Source organism: Centruroides sculpturatus, unplaced genomic scaffold, assembly GCF_000671375.1.
Source record: "Centruroides sculpturatus isolate CEXI.00-Female unplaced genomic scaffold, Cexi_2.0 scaffold443, whole genome shotgun sequence".
In the NCBI taxonomy this organism is placed as follows: domain Eukaryota; kingdom Metazoa; phylum Arthropoda; class Arachnida; order Scorpiones; family Buthidae; genus Centruroides; species Centruroides sculpturatus.
The window spans coordinates 524,524-552,297 of record NW_019384892.1 but is presented as its reverse complement, the minus strand read 5'-3'; the positions used below and the strand labels follow the sequence as shown (position 1 = coordinate 552,297).

Genomic DNA, 27,774 nt, shown 5'->3' with positions numbered 1-27,774 from the left:
AGCTTAAATTTATGTAATAAAATCGAAAGTATATAAAGTATTACGTATATTCTTTCACATACACAACATACGGGCAATAATAAGCGAAAGGAGATTAGTCATCTCATAATCCCGTATCTAAGGCTCTGTTTATGGAAGGAATACTAATCTACATTTAATTCTTAAAACTAGTATATGTTCGATAAATAATTACAATAAATATAGTTTAAAATTAATATCATGCATTATTTTAATAACGCGAAGATACAAACATATTTCTCTTAAATTATCTCTTAAATTTTTCTTTGTACAGTACCTTAATTAATGTATGATTCTGATAACCAGAAATTAATGTAAGCGAGTAGTTGAATCATTTTCTGGTAATTGCATTCAGCTTATGGTGAGCATACTACTTGTAATTATCAACAGAAATAATTCAGGTTTTAAGGTTTTAAAAAAGAAAAATTAAGTGGAATAAGATTGAATATGTTTTGAATAAGAGAACTCTAAAGATATAAAAATAATTAATTTTAATTTCTTAATCTTAATCTTGATCTGTGTATAGAATGAAAATAATATTACATTCCTTAATAAGAATTTAGGATATATTGTATTCACGTATCGCTCGTATACTACAAACATACTATTTACTCACTTATGTATTCATATATTTAGGTTAATTTCACATACCACTTACAATTTAACAATTGACAAAAGGAATTCTTCCATTGACATCTTAAAATTTATTATTTATCGTTATGACATTTTCATCTATATAGAAATTATTTAATTTATTATTAGGAAGCAAATCCGACCAAACGATTGTATTTTGACAAGAATATCTTAAATTAGCATTATCAATGTTAGATATTTATCTAAATACCAAAATCTAAAAGTAAATAAGTTTATAAAATACAGTATTATGATTAAAATACAGATTGACATAAAAATTTAAAAAATCTAAAACTTAATTTGTTTAATGTTATCTTATCAAGTATAATTTTTATCAGTAAATATTTTTACATTTATAATCCTAATAAATTCCTTGTTTTTTTATTTTATTTTTTATTTTTTTGCCCTTATTTGATTTTATGATATGTTCTAGATTTATTTATTACNAATATAGCAAAAGATTATTTGATAATTAATAAATCACTTAAACATAATTCTGGAGACCACAGTACAGACAAATGAAAGTTATACAGTAAAATATATATCAAGTTTTACATATAAAATATACAACATTAATTTTTTTGTCCTAATAGTCAAAGTTTAAACTAATTCATTTGATGTTTTCAATACTTCTAAATATTTTGAATATGATGCAATATTATTCTAATATTAACTTTAATTCTAAATTACTAGTCAAAAAAAATATTATAAAATTTATATTTAGTGACAATGAAATGAGAATGAATTATCAGAAAATTAAGGGCTTGCATAATTGAATAAATTTATCACAAATACAACATAAAATCTCTTAAATATGTAATATAACTTATGACTATACTTAATAACTGATATAATCACAGCTAATGCAAAAATATGCTATCAAAAATATAAAATACTTTTAACAAAATAAAATACTTTAAGGCATTAAACATATTTCTTGAAAATCTTCCACTTTGATAATTTTCAACTTTCATTATCAATGTATAAAATTATATTTTTAGATTTCATGTGTGAACAATTTTAATATGGTAAAACAATAAGTTTTACATTTATGGTCCCTTTATCAATGCTATTACTGCAAATAGTAAAAACAATATTCCTCCTAAAAACGTCACTGCAAAAAACTATTTTAATAATTTTTATTAGTGTTTCAATAATAAATAATAAAAGAATAATGCTTAGCAATCGAATCGCTGTCATATTATTGGCAGATCAAGAAAGAAGCAGGGATGGATGTGATGATAACGATAGAAACAGAAGATGGCAATTGTATTAAGGAGATAGATCACTTGGACGTTTGGAGAGACGTCGTGACATGAATGGCCTGATGCACGGTCCAAAATAAGCAAATTTTTGAAAGTAGGTTGTTTTCTTGGCAGCGTTTTTCCATTGTGGGAACAAAATAATTAAACGAACCAATCGTCCGAAAAATGGAATAATTGAAAAAATATAATTGAATAGTTATCCATGAATTTTATTGATCGGAAAGGCACAGGAGAGTTAGAGTTGCTTTTCTGATTTGTTTAAATGCCGAGGATTTTCCGGTAGGAATAAGAGGAAGCTTTAGGCTTTAAGTTGTAAGTTTCGGAGGAATTCCCCCAGCAGAAATATGATCCTAGTTTTGGAAACTTTGTGGCTCGGGCATTGCTGTCTCCTTCCTTCTAACGGCATTTTATTATAGGAAAAGCCAGTCCCGTTAACATTGAAAATTTGTCCGGATCATAGTACCTTTTGTTAATGATTTTTTAAGCATCGCGGAGAAGTGCTTTGCAGCCTCGACATTATAGTTTGCAGCATCTTCGAAAATCTTCACATTATGAATCCATAAACCATTTCCGAAACTTTGAAATCAACACCTGCTGGCTGAAAAGGATTGCATGCCGTCCAGGTACTAATTGACCTTAATGTCTTCAGAAAGACTTTTGAACTTGGTTTAAATCAAGCGCAAATTTAGAGGAACATGCTACTAGTATATGGCTGCATACTTGATAGAATTCAAAAATAATAATCGACAATCAAAAAATATGACGAAAATATTCACAAGGAGTTATTGTTTGGTTAGTTTGTTTCAATGTAAATATTTCCCTTACATATGTATTCACTAACTTATATACAGTAGGCTTATTATTTATGAATGGAGAGCTTTCTAGCCACACTTTTCCAGTCTCATAAAAAAGTATAAACATTGAAATGTATATTAACATAATCTATTTTTACTAACCTAACGTAATTAAACTGTGGTAAATAATTGAAAATACTATGATTTAAGCAAAATTAACGGCATTGAAAACTCCTGTAGTTGCGCTACATAATTATATACAGTACAAAAGTAAAGTGTAAAAGCAAACTTTTGTTATGAACATTCAAAATAATTTGAAATAAAAGAGGATACCAAGGATGATTAGTTGTTTGACAATACTGTGTGCCATCACCTCGATGTAAACGAAAGAAGATTGGTTGTGTGTAATCGACGTTGATTGTCGTTTCTGCTCTGGTACTAGTATTAAGTACTTTGTACTCCTGTTTACTCGTGGTAGGCTGTACATGAAAGCTATATGAGCTTCCAAGAATGAGAACCATCTGCATATGAACGTGGAAGTAAAGAAGGAAGAAAGAAAATCCAAAATAAAGACATGAAGCAATGTTGAAACATGAAAAATATTTACAATGAACAAGCGTATGAAATGAAATTTTCTGAAAAGTAAATGCTAAATAAAACTTGTGAAATAATAAACTAATTGATACCAACTTTATTCATTACAGAATAACTAGACATTGAGATATATTTTTATTTTATAATTTTTTTAAACTATAAAATAAGAACGACAAACAATGAATCTTGATATTTTTATATCAATTCATTTTTATATTAAATATTTAATAAAAGATAAACAATGAATCTCGATATAAAATTATCAATATTCATTGTTTGTCTTTCTTATTTTATAATTAGTGGTAGTCTATTCTTTTATTTTATTATTAAATTCTTATTTTATTGTTGGCTCTGTTCTATTTGGACTTATTGATTTCTAAATTACATTTCACTATTGACTGATTTTTAAATTAATTCTCACTATAATACGGGGATGGCCAAACCTTGTCACAATAAGATCCATAAATCTCTTATTAGAAATACATGAGAGCCGTATTCCCTATTGGGACAGCATTTTATAATATATTTAGTTAAAATACTAGAATTATCACTGTTATATAATATATATCATTGCTCTACAGTAAATGTCATTGTTTACTGGTAATTATGACTGACTAGGTAAACATTAGCCTATGCTTCACTAATGTATCCTTAGCTGTCAGTTGCCTGTTCAAGGTTAAGTTGCGAGTTATGCTTCTAATCTATATATATCTTACAATACATAATAGCAAACTTACAAAATGTTATATGTGTAAGTATTATGTACAGCGTTCATAAAACGAAATTATATAAATACTGGTATACGGAAGCCGCAGTAAGGGTCTAGAAGAGACGGATTTTGGGCACCATACAAATATCATAATTACGTCGTCTATTCTTTACATAAAGATACCCTAATTATAATCATGTAAAACTTTTAATTATAACATTATACAGATTTACAACCTTATAAATCAACTTAAAATATTAGTTTAAATGTTCAAATAAATCTTAAATTTTAAATTACTATATACTGTGATAACTAATATTATTTATTTTTTGAATAACATTTTATTGAAATATAACACCAATAAATTTTAATTCGTTTCATATTTCGTATGTAATTTCAATCAAGATTCTAAAAAAAATATTCTATTCTATAATCTAAGAATAAGAAAGAGAAATATGTCGAATAAAATTCATTCAATTCCATTTCTGTTTTTCTAAATTATATTAATTAATACGAAGTTTGGCATTCGAAGGCTAATTAATTTTAATTGAAAACTATTTTAAATATCATGAAAAATGCGAAATCAAAGATTGAATAGTTCCAAAATTAAATATTGAAAAGTCAAACGTTTGTTTTTAATCAAGTCCAGATAGATTCAAAAGGGCATTTGACGTGTGTCCCGTATACTAAGAGATTCCGAAACATGATATGAAAATGATATAGGCCTAAATTAAAAGTTTTTTGTTTTTATAAAAATAAATGATGAAGATTTTGTTTATTTATTCGCATATTTTTATTTATGGCCTTTCGGAAAGGGTGGGCTCTTCATTTGTAAATGAACAGGGTCCGAGAGATTAAATTCTATTGTTTAAAATTAATAGAATTTATTTTGTTTTTATTTTTGTTAAATGAATTTAAATAAGATTTGTTGTTTTTCTTCGAAGTAGATTTTTGACGTTTTTATTCTGTTTTGTTATATTTTCATTTTCCTTGTTAAATAAATTATAATTGTAATACTTCGTGATGAACATGGCAATAGTAGGCTAAAATAACCAAACTCTTAATGTAGTTTTCGTTTTAATGTTTGTTGTTACTTTTTGTCAGGCAGCGCCAGGAATATATGCTAGTTTATAGATAAAATTTAAAAATTAATATTAAATAGAGTGATCCAAAAGTCAGTTATTCCAAACTGGTTTTAACTGTTCTTAAAATATATCTCAGTTTTCTGTGCTACTCTGTGCATTTTAACTGATTAAAATCATAAATTTAGTAAAAACATTCAACACTAAAGTCAAATTAAAAGTTATATAGGTGATTTAAACTATAACACTCTCGAAACAGTTCAAAATAAATAAATTCTCTGAGCGTTTTATTTGAAAAACTTAGCGATTTTTTTTTCAAAATTTATCAATAAATGAATTTATTTTTCATCAGATTTAATTAATTTATTTTTCTTAGTCTATATCAATTAGACAAATATACTTGAGGGCTTATCACCAGTTGGCCTATATATATACTGTATCACCTCAAGTATATTTGACTAAGAAAAATAAAACAACATTAAGGGCTAAAAGCAATACATTATTCAATTAAATTTAATTAAGTTAATTTAAAAATTTTTCAGCATTATTTTTTAAAATTTTCAATCATATTTTTACTGTAATGATCCTAACAATTCGAAAATTGTTCACCATTTATACAAAATAATTAGCATAAAACATTCATAAAAAAATTCCTATGATTTAAATTAAAATAAAATCTAACTAAAGAACAATTTCATTATATTTAAAGAATGCCAAATAAGAGAATATTCGATTATTTTCACGAATAGAACTCGATCTATATATCATGTAACTTCGTTACATATTGTTTAAGGGTAAGAAAATACATACATAAATTGCCTTTCAGTTTAAATTGAAAGATACTGAGGACACATGAAACTGTGGATATTTTATTAATATAATAATTAATATTATTGCACTGTAACATGTTATAATTAATTCACATTAATCAGCAGATAATATCATGCGGAAAAACTAAGTTTTCGTATTAAATTTCAATTTTAACTTTCAAATGAGTAAAATTAATATATATTAAAGTAAGAAACACGAAATTTCTGATAAAATTAAGAATGTGTTCATTTATTCTTTTAAAAAAATCGATAATTATAAACGTAATCCATAGTCCCATTCTTAATAACGACATATTAAGATCGATGTTATTTTTGGCTATAATCAGTCTAATTAATTACAAACTTTGCCTAAAGATGGGAGATTAAGCCGCCATTTTGTGCTTAGATTCTAAAAATGGTTAATAATTAGAATTAAGAATTTTTCGAATTTAAATATACAAATAGTACATCAAACAGCTGGATTATTTTGTTCTAGTTAGGCTAATCAAATTAGGAATTTGGTATAAAAGTAATAAATTAAGCTGCTATCTTGTGTTAACATTAAAAATTAAAAATCAGAATTTAAAAGAAGACGGCTCAAAAATCAGTTAACTGAGACACGTTTACATAAAAAGCATTTCGGTTACCAAATTTTTGGATCATCCCTTATATAACGAATTATGTTGAATATATTTGATCTCGAATGACAACTTTCGCATTCTGCGAAAATTAACATAACACACCTACAAGATTCCTAGAACTTTGTTGAATCATTAACATAAATTCTTAATTATTTAATATTAACTACTATTTAACAACTTTTTGAAGTAATTATTCGTAATTTTCTAGGATTGAAATTTAAAATAATCCATAGCAATTTATAAAGTTCTTATATCAAATAATTATTTCATTTCATGATTAATTTATTTATAAGAAATTAGTGTTTGAATTTACTTCTTGTAACCGAACATTCCTGAGATATCTGCAAAGGATGAAGGTCAGTCCTTATTGAGATGTTTACGTAACTTAATTTACAGCTTTTACGCTCTTCCCTGAAAGCTTGGAAGGATAAACTAACTATTTGAAGCATTCCTTACGACGTATCCCTAGAGATATTTGACACTGGTTTCTAACTACCATTCATTTCACAATAAATTCCAAACATGTTATTTAAATCCCACTAGCAATTATTCTTATCAATTCAATTTTATAAAGTATTGATTTACATGAGTATAAAATTTATAATGTTCTATTAAGAAGCTTGAAAAGGATAATTCAGTTTCTAATTTTGTATAGAATTAATAACTCTATAATGTAGTTATAATACAGAATTTGTGTAATGTACTGTACTTTATAACATTTACTAATGACTTCTTACCATTTCCTGCGCTGTAAACAATCGAAATGTGATGCTTTTTTCCTTATAAAATAAATTTTATATATATATTAATCAACTATAAACAATTTTAATCTAATATTATGACAAATGAATATACTAAAAATATAAATATTTTCGAAATTTTATCTCCGAAATCATTTAAGCGTATCAATAGACTAATAGTCGCTATCTGAAAATTATAATTTACGCGTTATTATTGAAAATTATAATAATTATGTATACTTGCAGCTTTCTGATATTATAAATTACATAAAATTAGTTTAGAAAATACGTGTAAAGATTGTTTTTCTGATGTTGAGTGTTACAGAATAGTTCACCTTCAATGTACAGTACAATATCACAATTATAACTTGATTCGCTGATACAACACTTCGTTACATGGTCACGTAGGCTATACATGTTATTTTGATCATTATAATATAATTTGTTTCTAAACAAATATCTAAGGAGTATTTTCTCACATTTATTCATATATTATTCTCTCTTGTAGTTAGTGAGAGCAAATAATTAAATGTCTCAAGACGTCAATTCTATACCATTTTTAAACGTCTATATAAATTTCAATACTTTTTATATATTTTTAATATAAATGTATGATTTGATTAAATTTCTTTATTACAAAACATTTTCATTAGGCATTTTTGGAGTTGAATAGGATTTTGAGGATACTTTAGTTGAATTGTATAACTGAGGCACTTTATAGGGCATTTTAATTGTATTCGTGATACATTATATATAGAATTTTCGTAGAATTTACGACTGTCTGTTAATATAAAATAAACACGCAAACGAAATTATATTTTTTCCATTGTTGTCGTAATATTTTTCAATATTTCATACTTTTACGAATAAATATACTTTAAAAAATACAATTTAAAGAGATTATTTTTAGTTATTATTTAAATATTTATTATGCAGATATTTATATTTATTAAAAAATAAATAAATAAAGCATTATGATATTCCAAAATACGTTGAATTGTTTACTTTATTATTGTTATTATTATTTACATATTATTTTTATTTTTACAGATTAAACATAAAATAAAATCAACTATTAAATTTTAAATTTCGTGTATTAAATCAAAGAAATGATTTTCAATTTTCAATTAAAAAGCAAGTATATGTAATGTATTTATTGTAATAAAAGTAAATTTTATATAAATATTACTATTACTTAAATTTTTANTTGAAAATTAAATATTCAAGTTCTTAAATATAAATATTAATCATGTTTACAACAAAATAAATAACGACCAAAAGTCAGTTAACCGTAATGTTTTCTAAAAAATTCAGCAACATTCAAATGCAATAGTCAAAAGTTATTATAATTCATTATAATAAAGTGTTTGAATAAGGCAGCAATTACAGTGAGAAACCGATTTTTTGGGCCACCTTTAGGAGTGGCCTAAAAATCGGTTCCGTACGAAATTACATAGCATTTATAATTCGATACGTAATATATAATTTATTTTTTATTTTATCAAATATAAAATCAATAATAATGTTATAAAATTACATATCTGAATTTATTATACAAAAAATATATTTTTTTAAATATTAAAAAAAATGTTAACATATTTTAAGTAATAAAATAGCGCGTAATGGCATAATTATTATATTAATAAAAATCATTATTGGCATCATTATTCACTCATACACTATAATTAGACATTTATTCGTATCATTCACGCTTATGAAACAATAAACTTATTAAAATGTATACCGCACACATAGACCGAGGTGTGAATTGTAGTATTGGGCTAAACCAGATCTATCGAGCGCTTTTATGGGGCCCCGGGTAGAGAGGGCCCTTTTTACCCCGTTAATGGGCCTTTTTGTCATTTTTCTTTTTAAACAAATAAACCGTTTAGAATGTTTCTTTATTAATAAAAACCACTCTTAAAGATTTTATTTTTTCTTAGTAAAAATAAGATTAATTTATAGGAGTGGAAACCACTAAGATCCCTATGTGCTCCCCTGGCCAGGGGAAAAATCTCCAGTTTTTCCTCTCGACGGCCATATCCGACTCTAGAAATACCTGAGAGCCTCAAAATGTTATTTTTTATGCAAAATACATAATATAAAAGTGATGTCAATCATCTTTTGACTTTTGTGTATTATAAATATATTTTTTATTCCCATTACTCATATACTCGTATTTTAATAGTTTTCGGAGAAAAATAGAACTTCACATTTGGTGACTGATTTGGGCCAAAAACTCATTTCTCTTAGTCTCTGTACACGTATATAAAATGTAAATATTAATTTTTAACTATTTTTTAGTTTTGAATGAGAAAACAGGTGGTGGGAATGAGATAAAATGGAGGCCCACGGGAATCGATAAATCAGGAACAAAGAAGACGTGACCCTTCAATATTTTTGTACAGGCAAATTGTCCTCCTTCCAACGTGTTTTTTTTTTGTGTACCGTACTACAAAAATTAGAAGTAGAAATTTGTACTGTACACAATTAGAGGCAGATATACATAAGGACTAATAGGGCTTAAAGCCATGGTCCCCAAGTGTCAAGAGCACCCACAAAAATTAAATTATCATCATAAATTTTTAATACTTTTTCATTAACAATGAGCACTTATCATATAGTAAAAATAGTNTTAGAGGAGAATTCATTCACTTCCTCCACTTAGATATTCATAAGAATGAACTGTATTCACTGTATAAAATGATGGAAAGTCTTGCATAAGTGACTTTTTCCCACTTATTTTATACATCCACTCGACATTGAAAAATTTTCTTGTTGGCTTGCTCCAATCCCCCAATGTACAAGCACATACAGATTGACGCTGATGAGGCCCGAATACCAGAACCGTCGAGAGCTTTATGAAACCTAGGGGTAGAGCGAGGCCCTATTTTTAAATAAATTAGATACGTAGAATGTTTCACTATTAATAAAAAGTAGTCTTAAACATTTTACGTTTTTTTTTGTTAGTAAAAATAACACTAATTAATAGGAATAGGAACCAGTACAGCCCTAAGTTTTCTCCGACATGGGGAAAAATCCCCAGCTCCCGTCTCTCGATGCCCCTGCTCATTATTTCGGGCCCTATCTTATCTCATTTTCTTTCAGCTCCTTGATTAAAAAATTAATATGTACTGTATATTATAATGTTTCCGTACTTAAAATTATTCTATACTGTTACACGAATATTCATTTCAATAAAAGCGTTTTATTTTAAAATTTCAAACACCGAAAATATATTATTTTACTTTCTGATTAACAGAACTGACTTGAATTTCATTAATTTTAATTAAATTTATTTTNGAACGAAAATGAAAATTTGCTTGATAATTCAACTACGCTTGTTGGAGAACAATAAAAACACTACACTCAACAAGCCACCAATAAAACTCAACTGCCTAACCTATAACCAAAGTCTCCTTTTAATTTGTTTTTAAAAAAAAGCGCTTGACAAACTTGCCCCGATTGCCGAAGTTGCCCCGATCTCCCCTACTCATCATCGTCATATTAGATTCTGATGTTTTTTTGTTAACTTAACAGCATATCATAAATTAAATGAAAAGAAAGGATGTTAAGCTAAATATATGTAGTTATACAAATAAAGATTAAATCTAACAATTTAAAATAAATATGTACTTATCCTCAGTTGAAATTTGCAAAATTTTCTAAGAAATTGCCTCGAAAACAACATATGAATGAAAGAAAAAACTCTGTCTGTGATGGAGACTATAGACTTATAATGACATTTTCTATCTGGCCACATCAATTAGACATTCACAGTTCCATTCTGTTTCGAGATATCTAAGTAAGCTGGATTGCCCAGCTTTCTCCAATGAAGTAAATATAGTAAATATATATTTATTATATTTTACGTAGAAATATAAGAACTAATCATAGAATATTCAGTGGTCTTTATTGAAATATTAGTCAACTTGATGTGTCTTATATCGCCTATGAGACATGTTCTCATTCTTATGAATTATTAATACTATTTCATATTACTTTTCAATCTTAAGAATTCTAGTATAAAAATATATTATTAGAGATAACATTAATTGAAATTTATTTTTAGAGCTGGGAATTATAAAGGCGAAATAGAGAATTTCTCATTTTCATAAATACTTTCTATATCGGCATATTTACTCTACTTTTGATCCTTTCACGTATATACGAGTACAATAAAATCAAATGCTTTTGAATATTTTATTTTAAGTTATTTTTAGTTTTTCTGATAATTTAAAACAAACTTTGTAACATTCTTTTACTAAGAAATAAATGATAATCGCGAGGTTTGTCAGATGAATATTTACAGTGCGGAAACAATTCTTAGTACAACAGGTTAAAGATATAAACCGTATACATTGCACAATAATTATATTTGCAATTCCGCTGATTGATTATGAATAATTGAAAAATACAAATACCGCGTATTCGCATTGGCTTAAAGTGAATGAAAAAGCAGCCACTCTTGCAATGCGATGACTTAAATATACAAATCGTTGTTGATGTAAACATCTCTGAATACGTCAATGATATCAACTATAGCTGAGTCATAACAAGACTGTAAGCTATAACATACAACAGGCCTTTCCCTTCACCAAATGGTATAAAAAATGTGAGGCCTTAAGATATAGACTCGTAACGCGAAGTCCTAAGCTGCAGCTTATTTAGCTATTGTGCAAATACGATTCTGACCAGTGGCCATGGCTTCCGAACTTCGGCATACCTGATCATTCGGAGATTATGAGTGAAAAATTTAGATAATATATTCTTTCAAAAATTATAGTGTAAAATAGTGTGTTAGAAAGGCTAAATCACATTACATCAGGCTCCATTTTCTGAAATTTTACACAACACTTTTCGTTTTTTCCTTAGTGAAGAATTACAAATGTTATTAAAAGTTATTTTTTAAATATCATCATTATGAAAAGGGCACATAAAATATAAATAAAATGTTTAACATTCCTTGTAAATTTTCTTCACAAAACACTTTTACAAGTCTTGTCATTGGAAATCGGGAGAGTGACTTAGGGGGTTAAGCGAACTTACGATAACAAGGTGTCAGATTGCAGAACGTTACCGTTGGCAACTGGGATATTTTACTCTCTGACGTTACAAAACTGACCGCTGCGTGATGGTATGCCCAGGTCCTTTGTCTCAAAATCCTATTGGATAACAAAACCCAACCGTCTGAACAAAGTCTACACGTGTCTACTTGTTCTTTCTACTACAAAAATACGTTTTAATCATTAATATTCTCTAATTCATATCGTTGAAGTTTCGGATAATTCCCTATTTTAAGCATCATATATGAAGAATTATATTTTAACACGTGAATTGATAAGGAACAAAACTTGAGAATTTATCGATATAGTAAGGGGCACAGAAAACTTTAACAGTATGGAAATTAATGGAAGAGAATTAAGCAAATAAAATAGTAATTATTAGTATGCTTAAAATGCTTGCACGCTACTTACCATTAGAGTGTGATAGAGTTTGCGCTTTATAGCACACGAGTTCCACAAATTTGAACTGTTTCGGAGTAAATCTTGAAAAGTTTGAGTTAAAATGTAAGTAATTAATGGCTGTAAATTAAAATANTTCTGAAATTTTACACAACACTTTTCGTTTTTTCCTTAGTGAAGAATTACAAATGTTATTAAAAGTTATTTTTTAAATATCATCATTATGAAAAGGGCACATAAAATATAAATAAAATGTTTAACATTCCTTGTAAATTTTCTTCACAAAACACTTTTACAAGTCTTGTCATTGGAAATCGGGAGAGTGACTTAGGGGTTTAAGCGAACTTACGATAACAAGGTGTCAGATTGCAGAACGTTACCGTTGGCAACTGGGATATTTTACTCTCTGACGTTACAAAACTGACCGCTGCGTGATGGTATGCCCAGGTCCTTTGTCTCAAAATCCTATTGGATAACAAAACCCAACCGTCTGAACAAAGTCTACACGTGTCTACTTGTTCTTTCTACTACAAAAATACGTTTTAATCATTAATATTCTCTAATTCATATCGTTGAAGTTTCGGATAATTCCCTATTTTAAGCATCATATATGAAGAATTATATTTTAACACGTGAATTGATAAGGAACAAAACTTGAGAATTTATCGATATAGTAAGGGGCACAGAAAACTTTAACAGTATGGAAATTAATGGAAGAGAATTAAGCAAATAAAATAGTAATTATTAGTATGCTTAAAATGCTTGCACGCTACTTACCATTAGAGTGTGATAGAGTTTGCGCTTTATAGCACACGAGTTCCACAAATTTGAACTGTTTCGGAGTAAATCTTGAAAAGTTTGAGTTAAAATGTAAGTAATTAATGGCTGTAAATTAAAATATTATATCATATTATTAATAAAATATTAATAATTCATTTAAAATTTATATATTTTGGTAGTATTCAAAAGCAAAACTCTTCCTGGATTATTAGAGCTTTCGAATATATTAATGCAAAATCAGTACTTACAATTAAGCCGTGTTAACATAAATTTATAAAATTAAGCTTAAATTCATAAACACAGATATAAAATTTTTGATTAATCATATTATTTATCAAAATTAAAAAAAAGCTGACTCATCGTCCAGTAATTTTTTTATTGATGATAATAGAAAATATAATAACTTTAAAAGTATTTATTACGATATTTATTTTATCTTTAAAAATATTTTAATTCTAAAAATTGTTTTCTATAGAAAAATTTAGAAAATTTTATCATCCAAAGTTTATCAGTAATTTAAATTTTTATTATTTTAATTCCGGAAGCTATTGTCAGAATCATGTTATATGGTATAATATACATTACGTAACAATATACAACATATTATGCCCTATACTTAAGTATACAAAAAGTATTGTATTGGTATATTACACAATATATATTTACATATTGTATAACAGATGAGTTCAGGATATGATTTAGATCAAATATGGCCATACGTTATAACATATAAAAAGGTTCTCTTCATTGTTGATTTACGTATGGAGCTTAAGAGACGTTCGAGAAATCTCACCTTAAATGCTTATTTTTTAGGGAACTTCCCTAGATTTCCGTTTAGAGCCACATTATACGTAAATCCTAACCTGTTCCCCTCAATCAAATAATATATTTAACAATGCGAATCCTTAAATTATATCGTCATAGCATGAGGTCTGTAGTTTGTTATAAGTAAATCCAGTCCTGATGAAGTCGTTAAAACTTACGTTTTATATAAAATACGTTAGAATATGAGATAAATATAAACTCTAGGATATCAGTTAGGTCAATATTAATCTGAATAAGATTATCATGATCCAAATTAGGCCCCTGTATACACATATCATCATCATAAACAAACGGTTTCAACGGATCTTGCACTAAAAATATATTTGGATTTATAGATAAACTGACAATATCTAGTAAAGTATTGATATTCTATATCTTCAAAATATAAAGTACAAAGATCCTTTTACTTTAAGAAATTAATACACATTAATTTTAGGAGAATTCATTCACTTCCTCCACTTAGATATTCATAAGAATGAACTGTATTCACTGTATAAAATGATGGAAAGTCTTGCATAAGTGACTTTTTCCTATATCAAATTAAAGTATTTACATTTTAATTCAATAATTCATTCTAGAAATCATTTCCTCTATATTGAAATAATTGAATTTTTTAATCTTAAGGTACATGTTTTTAATATCGTATCATTTCCTCTATTAACTGAAAAAATAATAATACATTTATATGCATCAGCTTCCTTTTATAAAAATTCTCTTACATTCAACATCATTTTATTTGATATTAAAAAAAATATATTTATTCTTAAATATTTTTTATTGATAAAAATCTTTTAAAATGATACTTTTGTTCTATTTTTTATCNCAAGGTATACCTGTATTTTTATCGTAAATAAACTTACATTAAGAAGAAAAATACAGAAACAAAAGAATGTAGTCCTTCCAAATACTGAGCTTCTGTGTATTTTATCTTATTTATCAGTTTAAACTTGCAATCAAATTAAGTAAAACTGCAAAAGCTGAATTTTCTCTGATTGGAGTTGTAAATTTTTTATTTTAGAGCCAGAACACACAGATATTTTCAAACAAAATTTGGTGCAGAATTCCATACCAATGCACAGATGCATATTAATTGCGAGGAAGTTGGGTGGTTGGGCTAATTTGTGTGTTTCAAAGATGAATTTAGCAGTAAAATTTAGTTACGTGAAGGCCATTTGTTGGTCTCATTTCAATCCACGTATTGTCATGTTCTGTACCAAAGTAATTCAGTGTGAAAATATTCATCTGCGTGTTCCAGCCCTTAGACATTTATAATCTATAATCTATTTTTAAAGAATACTTCAATTTCAGACAAAAAAGTTTCCTTTCAATCTAAACTATAAACCGCTTCATTTTCTTCGTTGTCATTCTGTGCAAAACGATCCGGAAGACTGCAAGACTCAAGTGTGGAAAGCTGTCTTTGAACCAGACATTATCAGTCCAGGTACACATTTTTCATGTTTAAAAAACAAATTTTTAATCTAATTAATTAATTAATTAATTTTAAAAAAATAAGAAAAACAAGAAAATCTTACCCAAAATGTAAATGAAAGAAGCCATCTTCTGGTAAGTTGTAAAAGAAAAGTCCCGAATTCGTAAGTTTTGAATGAAAACAGAAGAAATCCCGAGATAATTTCCTCTTGAAATTCTATGATTTTTTCTTTTCTTTTTTTAACAAAATTACTTTCCTGAAAACCACAACGTTTCAACTTCTGCGAAGTGATGAAATCAGTTGTTATGCTCCATTTTCTGAAATTTTACACAACACTTTTCGTTTTTTCCTTAGTGAAGAATTACAAATGTTATTAAAAGTTATTTTTTAAATATCATCATTATGAAAAGGGCACATAAAATATAAATAAAATGTTTAACATTCCTTGTAAATTTTCTTCACAAAACACTTTTACAAGTCTTGTCATTGGAAATCGGGAGAGTGACTTAGGGGTTTAAGCGAACTTACGATAACAAGGTGTCAGATTGCAGAACGTTACCGTTGGCAACTGGGATATTTTACTCTCTGACGTTACAAAACTGACCGCTGCGTGATGGTATGCCCAGGTCCTTTGTCTCAAAATCCTATTGGATAACAAAACCCAACCGTCTGAACAAAGTCTACACGTGTCTACTTGTTCTTTCTACTACAAAAATACGTTTTAATCATTAATATTCTCTAATTCATATCGTTGAAGTTTCGGATAATTCCCTATTTTAAGCATCATATATGAAGAATTATATTTTAACACGTGAATTGATAAGGAACAAAACTTGAGAATTTATCGATATAGTAAGGGGCACAGAAAACTTTAACAGTATGGAAATTAATGGAAGAGAATTAAGCAAATAAAATAGTAATTATTAGTATGCTTAAAATGCTTGCACGCTACTTACCATTAGAGTGTGATAGAGTTTGCGCTTTATAGCACACGAGTTCCACAAATTTGAACTGTTTCGGAGTAAATCTTGAAAAGTTTGAGTTAAAATGTAAGTAATTAATGGCTGTAAATTAAAATATTATATCATATTATTAATAAAATATTAATAATTCATTTAAAATTTATATATTTTGGTAGTATTCAAAAGCAAAACTCTTCCTGGATTATTAGAGCTTTCGAATATATTAATGCAAAATCAGTACTTACAATTAAGCCGTGTTAACATAAATTTATAAAATTAAGCTTAAATTCATAAACACAGATATAAAATTTTTGATTAATCATATTATTTATCAAAATTAAAAAAAAGCTGACTCATCGTCCAGTAATTTTTTTATTGATGATAATAGAAAATATAATAACTTTAAAAGTATTTATTACGATATTTATTTTATCTTTAAAAATATTTTAATTCTAAAAATTGTTTTCTATAGAAAAATTTAGAAAATTTTATCATCCAAAGTTTATCAGTAATTTAAATTTTTATTATTTTAATTCCGGAAGCTATTGTCAGAATCATGTTATATGGTATAATATACATTACGTAACAATATACAACATATTATGCCCTATACTTAAGTATACAAAAAGTATTGTATTGGTATATTACACAATATATATTTACATATTGTATAACAGATGAGTTCAGGATATGATTTAGATCAAATATGGCCATACGTTATAACATATAAAAAGGTTCTCTTCATTGTTGATTTACGTATGGAGCTTAAGAGACGTTCGAGAAATCTCACCTTAAATGCTTATTTTTTAGGGGACTTCCCTAGATTTCCGTTTAGAGCCACATTATACGTAAATCCTAACCTGTTCCCCTCAATCAAATAATATATTTAACAATGCGAATCCTTAAATTATATCGTCATAGCATGAGGTCTGTAGTTTGTTATAAGTAAATCCAGTCCTGATGAAGTCGTTAAAACTTACGTTTTATATAAAATACGTTAGAATATGAGATAAATATAAACTCTAGGATATCAGTTAGGTCAATATTAATCTGAATAAGATTATCATGATCCAAATTAGGCCCCTGTATACACATATCATCATCATAAACAAACGGTTTCAACGGATCTTGCACTAAAAATATATTTGGATTTATAGATAAACTGACAATATCTAGTAAAGTATTGATATTCTATATCTTCAAAATATAAAGTACAAAGATCCTTTTACTTTAAGAAATTAATACACATTAATTTTAGGAGAATTCATTCACTTCCTCCACTTAGATATTCATAAGAATGAACTGTATTCACTGTATAAAATGATGGAAAGTCTTGCATAAGTGACTTTTTCCTATATCAAATTAAAGTATTTACATTTTAATTCAATAATTCATTCTAGAAATCATTTCCTCTATATTGAAATAATTGAATTTTTTAATCTTAAGGTACATGTTTTTAATATCGTATCATTTCCTCTATTAACTGAAAAAATAATAATACATTTATATGCATCAGCTTCCTTTTATAAAAATTCTCTTACATTCAACATCATTTTATTTGATATTAAAAAAAATATATTTATTCTTAAATATTTTTTATTGATAAAAATCTTTTAAAATGATACTTTTGTTCTACTTTTTATCGTGATTATTATTAATTATTTTTAATAAAACAATTAAAATTACTATTCGACAAACGTCTCATTTTATTTTTTAAATTCATTTCGATGTTTACTCTGTGATGCAACGTACAGGCTTGCCCAAAAGTTATTTAACTATTGTAATTTATTTTTAAAGCTTATTTTACTGTTGACTAAATAACATACAGAATGGCCCAAAAGTCAATTAAATATTATGATTTAGTTCACAAGTTTTTTAACTGAAATACACTAAACATAGTTAACTGAATTTTGGGACACTTGTCTAGTGTAATTATCTTGTTGTACTGTAATGTATGCAGCCATAATATGTAATTTATACGGTAACGTATGCGGTTTTATGTGTTAAGTTATAGTTGAATTGTTTTTTTTTTACCTCTCTTGGATTAGGGGACTGACTAAAGTCCATTGTAGTAATTGCTGGGATGACTCTAGAAGTGCCTGAGAGAGATTACGATGAGGTAGAGAAAAATCTAGTTTTATAACTTATTTTATATAAAAGACTAAATTTCCAGACCCCTCTTGTCTAGGGCACGGATTAGACAACCCCGATTACTCAGGTGCAATTGTAGGTGTTCCGCTTAAACTTGCACCTGAGTAACTGCATGTATCTGTTGTGATTTTAGTTAAAATTGCTGTGTGCACAGTCAACAATTGTGTATATGCAGCTGTAATGTTATACTGTAACGTAACGTAAGCGCAAATGTATACACAATAGACACAAGATGAAGTTCATTGTTATGTTCGTGGCACGTAATATAACGCTTTAATTGTTACGACATTGCTTATACAAAAGTCATATCACTTAATTTACAAAATTTAGGATCCGTTTTAAGAATATTTNTTATTACTAAACGTTCACAGCTTGCTAATTTTCTTGAAAAACTTGCTGAATATTGCGCGCAGATTGCGTTCGGTTAATTGACTTTTGAGCCACCCTTTATTGAAATGAATGAAAGTTTATATATAAAACTAAAAATTAATTAAATTAATAATCAGATTTAATAAATTTAATAAGATTTATAATAATATATTTAAGCGAAAAATAAATTTTTCAAAAGTTATCACGCGAGTTTATCTGTCTGTACGACTACAATTAAGAGTAACAGGTGTTAGTTGTCAGGTTAAAATTTATTGCAAATTAAACTTGAATAAATTTCAAACTAAATGTATATAATTTCATTCTCTAGCCACAACAATAAATACATTTAATAATCAAATTTTAAGTGTAACTAATGGAAAAATTGAAATTTTAAAATGTAATCTACAGTTTACTGAAATTCGATACAATTCAATACACCCAACCTGTCAAGAACACACATGGAGTATTATTTTTCTTGAAATAAAACAGTTTTCATACTATTATTTTCATATAAAAATAAATTTTATATTACTATTAAACACTTTTTTTTTTATTTATTTATTAGGAACCATTCAAACCAAGTATTTCTAAAATGGGAATTGATTACCAAGTTCGTGAGGTTCCATCCAATATGCGTGTTTGTTGCAGAGGGGGTACTTTAGTTAACTGTAGGAAGGTCAAACAAATAGTAGGGTCAAAGTCGCCCTCCTGCATATTTCCTGCACCTGGCTTTGTTTATACAATTTATTTAACGTGAATTTTCACTATTACATAATTTTTTTTATTATTTATTCCTTATATATTTCCATAACTTGAGAAAATAATTAAATGATTTATTTTGAGAAAAATATATATTTGAACAAGGAAATGCGCTCATTAACCTTAATAATACCATTAAAAACCTACTTTTATCTCGAATTTCTTTCGATGCTTATGAAGTTTTATTACAAGATATCAAGATATAATAAAGTTTTATTATTCTAAAGGCCATAAAAAATTTGTTACAAATATTTTTATGGGAAATATTCATGATGTTTAATTATAATTAATTTTGTTTAATTAACATAACACGCCATCAAATTAATTAGCATAATATTGTTTTCAATCTTATGAAGCAAACGAGTGAATGGGTTTCACTTATTCCTGCATTGAAATTATAATTAAATCTCGATATAGTGTTACTCTCATAAAGTGTTAATGAATACCTGTGAATGGATCTTTCACATCAATATTAAATAAAATATTTGTGAATTATTGACTGTATAATTTTGCATTGCAAACGACACTGATTTTTAAATTTAAAATTAAACTTTTCGGTTCAGACATCACTATAATGAACTCTCGATATAATGAAGTCTCAATGGACTGAGCTAGAATCATTCATCGTATCAAGAGCTTATTGTTGATATTTAGCTCACATAAGGATCAAAAAATTGGGGTGATCACTATCTCAAGAGTCTACTTTTCTTTATGTTTTTAGTTTAATATATTCTTCAGTTTCGTGCTATAATCCATTTAGTGTCAATTTAAGAAATAACAGTGGCGCTAAACCAAATTTTCATACAATTTTATTTAATTATACATTTTAATTAAACTTCATTTAGGTTTTTCTAGTTTAAGAGATGAATAAACAATTCTAAAAAGTAACAAACATGTCATTTTAGTAAACAGGACATTGTTGATGACCTGCGATAATTTTGTTTTGTTATTCATTGCATAAATTGTAATTATCAAAATTGAGCAATAATAGGAAACGATTTTTTGTTTATTTTTTTTAATTTAAAAATTGCAACAGTTAGAAACTTGTCCTAAAATAATAAATACATATAATACAGTTTTATTCTTTAATTAATTAATTAATTAAATCTTTAAAATGCACGCGAAAAATAGTCATTTATAGTGTCTGTTATATTGTTTTGTTACAGTAGTCGTCAGCTGTGTACATAATTTTTCGTGTGTATAATTTTGGTGCAGTGAATTGTTGACATTGAACGGTACAGTTTAGTGTCTAGAAACTGGCTATAAAAAAATAAAGAAAAAATAGATTAAATTTTTACTTTAAAAATCATATATCTGTACGCTAAACATAAATATGGAGATTTATAGAAAAAAAATATATTTTCGTTTGACTAAACATATTTTTTTTCTATAAATGTTCTATGCCCTGACAATTTTATTTAATAAATATGGAGATTTTGCAATAAATATAACATTCTAGAAAATAAAACTTAAAAAATATATTTGTAGTTTATATTTTAATTTAAAAATGAAGAAAAATAATTGTTTATACTTTAAGGATTTATATAATTCTAAAGTAAATCAGATTAGCTTGTGCCATTTTTCTTTCCTGGTTGTTATATATAATAGAGGAAAAGTATGGCGATCGATCAAAATTTACCCCCCCCCCCATTTTTACATTTTTTTTGACTCAGAGGACCTTCTAACGTCAAGAAATGCAAAAAAATGGGAGTTTTTTCTGTATGTATGGATGTCAGTGTGTATGTGTTTGTGTGGCACCATTTTCTGTCAAGCTTAATAACTCCCGTGTTTTTTGTCGAAAATTTCTGAAATGTTGCCGGGAAGTTTGTGTATTAAGGTGATTGTTGCTATTAAATTTTGGTGGTTAAAGGTCGACGGAGTGGGGAGATAAACGGGGTTCGTGTGTCGTATCTCTAGTAGGGCCGGACTTAATGACGATTTTTCTCGTTATGAGCATTTACAATTTTTTTACAGAATTCATCCATATTATCAAAATTAAGCTTTTTGCCATTATATAATAGTTAAAAATATTAAAAGTTTTAAAATAAAATATCATAACAGATGGCACTACCAAATGTTTCCGGGAAAGTTAAGCAACTCGTTGCTGGATTTTATTCTTTAGCAATTAAAATAACAATATTCTTATTGCTTGTCTGTGGTAAAGATTTCTTGTTAAGTGTGAGTCAGAAGTTTAAAAACATTTAGGAAGCATTAATTATGCTTATTACTTTCCTTAACAGAATTCGATTTTATTAGAACGTAACTTCCAATCACAGATTCTAATTGATATTCGTAGATCCCACTCGATAAAATTGACGTGAATAAAAATAAATTAATCGTAAAACGATTTAAATAGGTTATGAAAACATTTTAACTCTCATTTAATTTGCCATTTCTTGCTCATCTTCTTGATTTTCAATGAATGAGAATAATTAAAGTTAGAGAAAATTCATTATCTGAGAATCTGAATCATCAATGAAACACTTTATAAGTAATGATTCGATTCATTTCATGCAATTTATTTGCAAAACAGCAATTCAGTTTAGATTAATTAATTATATAATTCATAATTTATAACTGCACAACTGAATGTCTTCTGTTTTAAATTTTATAATTATTAAGCCAATTAGTTCATTAAAATATTACAATTTAAATTTTACATATACAGTATTTATCAAAATTTTATTTTGTTCCTTATCAATTTATACTTAGTATAAATTGATAAAGAACAAAATAAAATTTTCTCAATAGTATAAAAGAATGGGGAAGGCAACATTAAAAATTAATACTGTATTTACTTTATATTCATTTACACAATATTTAGAATATTGGGGTATACATAGGGGAAAGTAGGGTAATGCCGTGTACCTAAGAGAAAACTAAAATAACACACTCAAATTATACAAACATCAAAACTTTATGTTTTGATGTTTGTATAATTAGTAAAATATAAGTTTAAAGTGTTCTTTACAATTTGGTTTTATTTACTTTACATACAAGTTATTTAAAAATTTTTTATTAATCAATTTCCAATGCCATCCATCTCCGACCATGTCGAGTATTATTGCTCAGTGATTTGTCATTGGCACTCATAATTTCACTTAAAGGTTTACATACGACGATAGTCACATTTGTAATTATTTGGTGTTTCTACACCTCTGCAGTCTTTGTGTGACCAATTTTTGCACTTTTGTTTGGGTCTTCTTAGATTTTCGCTTTCTAAAGCCTCTATTTTGTGATTTTATGGAGTAGGTAAGTGAATGCTTTTATGATGTCTATTCAATTTTCACCATTTAGTATTGTTTGAAATTCAGGAAATGGGTGATTTATCATCTAAAGTCACTGATTTTTGTACTTAACTACTGTGGGCATCATTAGGGGAGATCGGGGCAAGATCGGCATGTTAAGCTTTACTTAAATTTTGTGTAATAAATACTGCTGTAAACTGAAAAAAAAGCTTTGCATATTGTCTATTGGAATGTTACCTTACTATAGAACTGGTTAAAATCAGTTTGGAAATAAAAATAATTAAAATAATTACAACTTTACAAGAAGAGAGAAATTGACGAAGTTGCCCCGGGTATAGGGGCAAGATCGGCAACTTCTCTCTTTTTGTAAAGTTGTAATTATTTTAATTATTTTTATTAAAGTTGCCCCTGGTATAGGGGCAACAGTAATGGGGCAAGATAGGCACGTATATAAAATTATGTTATTAACAATGTATAAGTTGGAATTCACTATTAAAACAAAGAAATACAAATCCAACACCCATTTAATATTATTACAACGAAATGCAAGTTCAAAGACATATATACATGAATAACAAATGCAAACATGTTTTCATTTATCATCTGTTTGATTTTTATCCTTTGCTTCTAATGTGGCTTTATGTTGCCGATCTTACCCCGCTAGTCATGATTTCGAAACATTAAGTACAACCCTGAGAACAGAATGCCAAGCCACGATCTGGCCACGTGAATAAGTTGAAGTTACATCCTTCTAACAGGAAAAGTAACTTTCGTTATCATGGAATTATAACAAAACCTGCCAATTCAATATAAATGGAAAAAAAATATTATATGGAATTGAACGAAAATGAAAATTTGCTTGATAATTCAACTACGCTTGTTGGAGAACAATAAAAACACTACACTCAACAAGCCACCAATAAAACTCAACTGCCTAACCTATAACCAAAGTCTCCTTTTAATTTGTTTTTAAAAAAAAGCGCTTGACAAACTTGCCCCGATTGCCGAAGTTGCCCCGATCTCCCCTACTCATCATCGTCATATTAGATTCTGATGTTTTTTTGTTAACTTAACAGCATATCATAAATTAAATGAAAAGAAAGGATGTTAAGCTAAATATATGTAGTTATACAAATAAAGATTAAATCTAACAATTTAAAATAAATATGTACTTATCCTCAGTTGAAATTTGCAAAATTTTCTAAGAAATTGCCTCGAAAACAACATATGAATGAAAGAAAAAACTCTGTCTGTGATGGAGACTATAGACTTATAATGACATTTTCTATCTGGCCACATCAATTAGACATTCACAATTCCATTCTGTTTCGAGATATCTAAGTAAGCTGGATTGCCCAGCTTTCTCCAATGAAGTAAATATAGTAAATATATATTTATTATATTTTACGTAGAAATATAAGAACTAATCATAGAATATTCAGTGGTCTTTATTGAAATATTAGTCAACTTGATGTGTCTTATATCGCCTATGAGACATGTTCTCATTCTTATGAATTATTAATACTATTTCATATTACTTTTCAATCTTAAGAATTCTAGTATAAAAATATATTATTAGAGATAACATTAATTGAAATTTATTTTTAGAGCTGGGAATTATAAAGGCGAAATAGAGAATTTCTCATTTTCATAAATACTTTCTATATCGGCATATTTACTCTACTTTTGATCCTTTCACGTATATACGAGTACAATAAAATCAAATGCTTTTGAATATTTTAATAAAGTTATTTTTAGTTTTTCTGATAATTTAAAACAAACTTTGTAACATTCTTTTACTAAGAAATAAATGATAATCGCGAGGTTTGTCAGATGAATATTTACAGTGCGGAAACAATTCTTAGTACAACAGGTTAAAGATATAAACCGTATACATTGCACAATAATTATATTTGCAATTCCGCTGATTGATTATGAATAATTGAAAAATACAAATACCGCGTATTCGCATTGGCTTAAAGTGAATGAAAAAGCAGCCACTCTTGCAATGCGATGACTTAAATATACAAATCGTTGTTGATGTAAACATCTCTGAATACGTCAATGATATCAACTATAGCTGAGTCATAACAAGACTGTAAGCTATAACATACAACAGGCCTTTCCCTTCACCAAATGGTATAAAAAATGTGAGGCCTTAAGATATAGACTCGTAACGCGAAGTCCTAAGCTGCAGCTTATTTAGCTATTGTGCAAATACGATTCTGACCAGTGGCCATGGCTTCCGAACTTCGGCATACCTGATCATTCGGAGATTATGAGTGAAAAATTTAGATAATATATTCTTTCAAAAATTATAGTGTAAAATAGTGTGTTAGAAAGGCTAAATCACATTACATCAGTAAATAAACTTAATATGATCGAGAATAACTACAGTGACTCCTGTCGATTTTGACTTCTTAAGCTCTTTAAGCACATTTACACCACAACTAGTGATAAAACCACTGAACAATAGTTGGTAGTGGGTTTGCGCCTGACCGTCAGACTGGCCACATAAAGTTTTCCGGGTTTTCTTCACGTGTCTATTACCTAATTTCCCATAGAAAGTCTTCTCGGGAGGCACCCATCCTTACCAGATTATTCCATCAATCCATCGAAGTACGTCTAGTTGATCACTCCTAGTCTATATTCTTCTTACATCGCTCTTGATAATTATAATTTATATTTAGATAAAAAGAAATTATTGCAAAGATAGCATTTATAACTGTTAGAAAATATCATTTATCATTTAAAAAACTGAAAAATTCTCTCTCGTATGTGGATTCATTTTTTAAACGCTATTCTTATTAATGACATTTTTAAAAAGTGAATAACGTAATTATAGTATACAGTAATACATCGACTTACGCGAACCCGGAGTTACGCGATTTTCAAATCTCGTCGATTCGTCTTTTGTTTGAACGCCATCGGTACATTCCAATTTTCAACGCTGACTCAGCGCTGATCTCAACATTCGTTAAAATTCATTCCTTTTTTCAACGTTGAGGTAGCGCTGTTGTCAGCGCTGACTCAACACACTCAGCACTCAACAGATATGTTGACTGATATTTTCCAATGAATTGTGGGTAATTGGTAAGACATTTGAATGGAATCCATCTTGCTGAAAATGGAATTATGGGAACTAAGCACTTCGTACTCGAGTTGGAACGTCGTTAATGACGTCAAATTGTTGACTTCAACACTCAACACTCGCGTTGAAAATTGGAATGTCCCGCATGCAACTCTTGATTACTCACTCCCCCCACACTATTGTTTAGCTTACATGTTCGGACGTGTCACGCGGAATCGACGCATAGCTACAATTTATTTTGTGTCATTTATTTCTGTGTTTGTTATATCTACGGAGCCTTCAGAGATACTATGTGGTGATTTCTTGTAACCGTGAACGAATCAAAAGGCGAGATAAGGTTAACGAGAACATTTATTAGCTTACATACATCAGATTTGGATTTTACACAAATTGCGAAAATATACCCCGACTTACGCGGTTATTGCTCGGTCCCACCTATCGCGTAAGTTCGGGGTATTACTCTATTATGATATATTAATGTAAAGATTATTTGAAATTATAGCTGATTTTTTAACACTTCAAAATTTAGATAAACCTACTTTTAAATTTCTTCTTTAAAAAACAAAATCTATTTTAATTAAACATTGAAAATAGGTCACTACATTTCATTGACCAAATTGATTACTGGAAACCGTCGTAAAGCGAGCCATAGTTTCCTTTAGTTCAATTTAGTGAATTGAGATTATGTTCCAAGAAATGAGGTTTTAATCACATAACAGCACGTAGACAAATACTTAAATATGAAACTTCAAATAGTCATAACAGAAAATTGTATCAGCTGTAAAAATGAAGGATCATAGCGAACTGTCATAAGCGGAGTCAATTGTATTTGATAATTTGATATATTATGTAAGCACAATAATTAAAACCATATAAAACGGTTGAAGACTGAAATAAGAAGCTGGTTTATATTTTTAAAAAATCTAGCGACGAGTTGCTTAAGTTTCTCGGCAACACTTAAATCTGCATGTGTCGCCATCTGTTATGATATTTATTATTATTATATTATTGATATATTTGATGATATTTATTAAAAAACTTTATATTGTTAATCATTATAAAATTGCAAAAAGCTTAATTTTGATGTTAGGAATGAGTTTTATAAAAATATAAATGTTAGTAATGAATAAAATCATCACATCATTAAGTCCGACCTTACTGGAGATATGACACATTCTATCTCCCCACCCCGTCGATCCTTAACCACTAAAATTTAATATCATCAATTCCCCTAAACACAAATCACCCTGCAAAATTTCAGAAATTTTCCACAAAAACTCACAGGAGTTATATTAAGCTTCAAACAGGGTGAATGAAATCATGCTCCCTATACACAGACAAAAACCCGATTTTTTCTTGCATTTCTCGGCGTTTCAAGGTGTCACTAGTCAAAAAGTGTAAAATTCTGAG

At 27.8% G+C, this 27,774-nt stretch overlaps 2 long non-coding RNA genes across 4 annotated transcripts; both read right to left on the bottom strand.

Moving 5' to 3' along the window:
• Positions 1 to 13,098: 13,098 nt before the first annotated feature.
• On the bottom strand, positions 13,099 to 13,809 carry LOC111631304. Its single transcript, XR_002757678.1, has 3 exons — positions 13,779 to 13,809; positions 13,528 to 13,635; positions 13,099 to 13,277 (listed from the first exon to the last, which is right to left on the bottom strand). It is a non-coding gene; the product is annotated as an uncharacterized LOC111631304 (long non-coding RNA).
• Positions 13,810 to 16,025: 2,216 nt separating this feature from the next.
• Positions 16,026 to 17,022, bottom strand: LOC111631303. 3 transcript variants are annotated; one of them, XR_002757676.1, is made up of 3 exons: positions 16,992 to 17,022; positions 16,741 to 16,848; positions 16,026 to 16,101 (listed from the first exon to the last, which is right to left on the bottom strand). It is a non-coding gene; the product is annotated as an uncharacterized LOC111631303 (long non-coding RNA). The 3 variants fall into 3 exon arrangements; XR_002757677.1 differs by lacking the exon at positions 16,026 to 16,101 and adding an exon at positions 16,312 to 16,490; XR_002757675.1 differs by lacking the exon at positions 16,992 to 17,022 and having other exon boundaries at positions 16,741 to 16,890.
• Between the last annotated feature and the right edge of the window lie 10,752 nt (positions 17,023 to 27,774).